Here is a 5201-nt window from a genome sequence, read left to right on the forward strand (position 1 = left end):
CCCCCTCCGCCCTCCTCTCCACCACGTGACTGCGGAGCCTCAGCCTCGCCGCGCGCCGCTCGCCCCGCTGGTGGCTCGGAGGGGGCGCCCGGCGCTCCGAGCTCCCGCCTAGGGGACGCCGCGAGGCCCGCGCCGCGCTGGGGCCCCGGCCTGTCTGCGGCGAGCCGAGGCTTGGCCGTGGGGGCCTGCTCTCCCGGATCGCTGGAGAACGCGAGGAGACGCAGCCCCCGACTGCCCTCGGGAGGGGGGGCTCCGGGAGACTTTAGCCCAGACTCCGCAGCCCTGCCCGTGGCGTGGCCCGAACGGACCGCCGCTGTCGGAACCGCATCCCCGACTCGGGCAGTCTGCGGAGCGACCACAGGCCCGGGGCACCGAGCCAGGCACCGGGAGGCTAGCCGGCGGGCGGCAGGCTCGAACCCTGGCCGTCCCGGTGGACTTCGGCGGGCGTCCATCCCCCGCCTCCGGGGCGGTGCATTGCGCCCGGAGTCGGGCAGGAGGCTCAGACTCTGAAGCCCAATTCATGGCCGGAAACCGACGCAGCCGTGACCGCGGTGCCTGGACGTGAGGAGCCTTCCAAGCGGCCGGCGCGCTCAGACAGCGACCTGCACGGAGCCTTCCGGCGCGAGCCCGGGCGGAGAGCCCGCTCCGAGCCGCAGGAGCAGAGCGGGGGCCCCCGCCGCCTCCGGGTGCCCTGCCTCTGGCCGACCCCCACCTCCCAAAGGGTGAAGCTGCTGAGGGATGGAGCCAGGGGGGGGGGGGTCGCGGGGAGGACAGTCCGTGCCCACTGTCCTCTCCCCCGGGTCGTAGTTGGACGGGGCTCCATTTAACACACCCAAGATTTCTGGGGGACAGTTGGGCCCTCCGGGATTCTGATTCCCTCGGAAACTGGGTCCAGCTGAGTCTGGCAGAACTGGGCGCCAGGATGAGCACTGAGTTCGAGGGACCAAGATAGGCTCCGCTGCGGCCTTGCGTAGAGCTCTCGGAACCGTGGGAAAGGCAGACACCCACACAGGTCATAAAGAGATGGGGAGAGGGCAACTGAGGAGCTCTGGGCCTGGGCCTGGGCCTGGGCCACGACCTGGCCTGGGGGAGAAAGGCAGCTATGGCTTCCGGGAGGAGATGATCGGTCCAAAGGCTACTAAAAGGAGCAGTAGCTTGCTGGCCTTCAGTGCTGCGAGTGAGCCAAGACAGGAAGGAAAAAAACAGGACTGAGTGGGGAGAGTGCGTTTGTGTGAGTGTGAGCTGCCAGCCAGTTAGTTGTTACTGGCAAATTCTGCTTTTAAAAGGTTGACGAAGAAGGTGTGCCTAGAGGCGGGGTGGGGAGGGGGACAGGGCTGGGGAGCTGGGGGGACTGGGAGCCCTTAGGCGATGTCTCAGCTGAGCAGAGAGGAAATGGGGCTGCCGGAACATGGAGGAGCACTGTTCTGTGATGAGGAAGCATGGACGGTGGCAAAGAAGAGGGAAATGTCCACAGCTGCAGGAGGGAGGCTGGGCTGCGGGACTAAGCGTGGCCCCACACAACTCACTTTCTCAAGAAACAAGCCTTAGGACGGTGCGGTGGGAGGGAGAAGAGAAGATGGCTGATCCAAAATCCCCATGTCTCCGGTTTTGAGCCCTGCAAAGTGGCAGCTTTCCCTGGCTGAGGAGTTGCAGGGAAGCGAGGAATAGTCTTGGGAGCTTCCGTAGCCAACAGTTTTGTTCCGGTGGGGACTGAAGCCGCGGTGGAAAGATGGTCAGTGTGCAGGAACACCCCTGATCGTCTTGTTCTGTGGTCACTGCCATGTGTAAGCAAGGTGTGAATGGGCACACCCGCTCGGAGGTTATCCTTGTATGTTTTGCTAGGTAGGGGTAGAAAGACAACTGTAAGGCCAGCCTCAAAGGCCCCTTCCAAACACGGAGAAGACAGCTCAACCCACCTGCACACACGCCATCAAATTGTAATCTGGATCATAGAGTCACTGTAGTTCGAGACCTGCAGGTCACATCTCAAGTTGGAGCCCCCGAAAACTTTTGGCCTAGAGAAACCTCCCCTCCTGAGCTGGGCACCCCTTGCCTTCAAACTCTGGGGCTATGGAGTCATTGACCATCCCAGGGTGATCCATGGAAACTGGAGCCTCAGAGCTGATCCCCAGAACACACCACACAGCCAGGCCAAACTAGAAGGTCCTGCACACTCCTTCCCTGGCCATTAGAGGAAATCTGCACAACGCTCACTTCTACAGAAGTCCAGAAATCACTAGAGACCAAAACAGCCCCATCTCTAGGACGGATGACTGTGAGCTTCTAAAGTTAGGATTAGCAGCTCTCATGGGGCATGGAGCTGGGAGCCTTGCTCACCAAACCTTTGTTCTGGCTAAGCTCAGCCCTGACAAGTCCTGGCCATCTCTGGAGCTGTGAAACTCCTTCCTCAAAATTAGGTTTCTTTTTTTTTTTTTTTTTCTTATTTTATTTTTGTGTTTTTTAATTGTTTTGTTTCATTTTACTTTGTTTTTGAGACAAACCAAACATTTGCCTTCTGTGGGGAATTGACTTCATGGTAGAAACATGCTAAATGTGTTGTGGTCACCCTTCAGAGTCTCCAGTCTCTGCAGTCCTGGCTGTCCTGGACCATGGTTTGTAGACCAGACAGGCCTCAGGATCACTTGCCTACCTCTGCCTCCCCAGTGCTGAGATTAAACGCTGAACCACCTGGCCTGGCAAAATCAGGTTTGTTAAACTCAAGAAATGCAACAAGAGTTCACCATCCTGTAATACCCTAGGTATGAAAGACAAGCCACCAGTGCCTAGACCTCAGGATGCGTGCCCATTGCAGAGATGAAAAGACTAATGCTCAAAGAAAGGATTTTTTCAAGATGTGGGTGAGTTGTTGGGAGAACCAGGACTCCTCACTACACAAAGGTGTGTTTATAGAAACCAAGAGTGAGTGTCAAGCAGTCCAATTCTTTAGTTGTAGCTCAGCCAACACCAGGAATTGCCTTTGTGATGGGGCTCTTCAGTTAAGCTGATTCTAACTACACTTATTTAGCACTCACCACACAAAGACCTGTGCTCAGCCCTCCCTTCCTCTAGGAGGTGGGGTTTTTACATGCCACAAAACTGAAAAAGGTGGTAGCCATCAGGACCCTGCTGCTGTAGGTGAAATGTCCAGGCAAAGAGAGGCCACAGAGGTCCACCTGGAAGCCACAACCATTGTGACTGTCACTCTAGAAACACAGCTCTCTCCTTTCTTCATCACCACTCTCTCATTCCAGTCAATAACCAGACCAAGAAAAGGACACATGGAATCCTGGCCCTCCCTGTGACCTGGCATACTGGCATGGGTTTGGGAAGCCACCTGACCAAGTAGAGCCACCACGGACCAGCCCCAGCACAGGTGCTCTCCCGAGCATGCTCTCGCTTAGAGAGCTGCCCAGAACACCTGTGGCTTGCTTGTGCCTTCCTCCTTCCTCCTGCCAAGCACAGCTGGCTGGAGATTTCTCTAGCAGTCCAGCCAGACTTGTAGGAAGGGTGCAGCCCACAGACAAACACCTGCCAGCCCAAGGAAGTCTACAGGCTTAGATACGGAGCTTAGCTCCCACGTGTGCATGTGGAATGAGGCTAGGCAGAAACCCAAGTCAAGCTACACAGGGGTCAGCTCGCATCTAAGAAAGAGCACTCAGTACCCACAGGCTCCCAGGAACCTGCTCCCTCGTAGGACCTGAGCCCAGAGACCCACTGCCTCCCTACCCGGCTTTCCATTGTTGCTTTGTTTTATCTTGCTTGCTGAGGCAAGGTCTCATCATGCAGGTTAGACCACCCTTGAATCTGAGACCCTCCCGCTTCAGCCCCCAAAATGGGATTGTAGGTGTGTGCAGGTTACTGGGGTACACCCGGAGACTGTTACTCCTCCTCCTCCTTCTCCTCCTCCTTCTTCTTGTTAATATACTTACTGCTTATTTCCTCCATTTCCTCAGTAGCCTCCTGGCACATCTGTGGAGTGATAATGACCCAACTCTGCTTTGTCTCCTGCGCCCTTCTTGCCAACCTCTCTCATCTCATTTTTAGTGCTTGTATTTATTTGATCTTCTTTTATATGGCTGTGTTTTTTAGTTTGCTTCCCCTCTTGGTCATTCTCTTGAGTTTTTTGCCTTCAAATTTCCCAGGCCAGCAATCTCTGGTCTTGCTTATTCCATGATTCAAAGCTTCATTGATTTACTCTTTGATTTTATGGAGGAGAGTGTGGGTGGAGAAAGCGCAGCTGAGGATAGCTTCCCCATAGCAGGATGCTGAGCCACCAGGGCAGGGCCTGCCCTGCTGGCCTGCCTCCTGCCTGCACCTCCAGGGCACTGACAATAATACAGGCAGTGTCACAGCTGGCAGCCTGGGTGCGGAAGGCTTTCATCTTGTTGGAGCCACATGGCATGAGCCAATGAGGAGAAAGAAGATCATTCCACATATGATGGAACCCAGACAGGAACACCTCATCTTTGTATGCTCCCTTTATCCCATTATACAGTCAGCAACTTGGAGCACAGGACAGGAGACGCCGTAAGATTAAAATAAACCAATCCAAAAAGTAATGGGGGGGATGGGAGGGGTGCCTCCTTTGTACAAGCATGCTAGAGCCCCAGATCCCTGATCAGGAAGGGTGCTCTGGGCAGGAAGGATGGCAGGTTCAAACCATCACTCAGGCCACCTCGGGCTCCCACACAATGACTCTGAGACCTCCTAGTCCTAGTCCGTTGGACCCTAGGAAGGCCCATTCCTTCCTTGAGGCTTTCTGAAAGTCAGATGCATAAAAGGAATCTGTACAAGGATGTCTCAACTTAAAAGGGGCAAGCAAAGGGATGTAAAGCTTGCACCGCCCCCCCCAACACAACCTGTCACCTCAGCCTGAGGCCTCTGCAGGAACAGTGATTACATCCTTCCAAATCAGGCTCTGTAGTCTAAAAGCTTGGGGAGTCTACAGAGCAGGCTCAGGCGCTGTGGTACCTAAGCCCAACAATGTGTGAATACTGGTCTTCTGCTGTCATTCAGACCTTTGAGATCACAGCTCTGAGAGGCACTCTAAGCCTAAAGTCTGGCCCTATCCTCTCCCTTACTTGCTGGCTCCCCAACTTCCCAGCCACAATGCCTAGCACAGCTCTGCATCTGCAGCTCTGCCCTTTTTAAGCTGTGGGAGTCACCATCCCATCCCTAGGTGCTTAGTAGGACTAAGTGGC

Source organism: Psammomys obesus, unplaced genomic scaffold (genome assembly GCF_907164565.1).
Source record: "Psammomys obesus unplaced genomic scaffold, mPsaObe1.curated_primary_1811, whole genome shotgun sequence".
Lineage (NCBI taxonomy): Eukaryota > Metazoa > Chordata > Mammalia > Rodentia > Muridae > Psammomys > Psammomys obesus.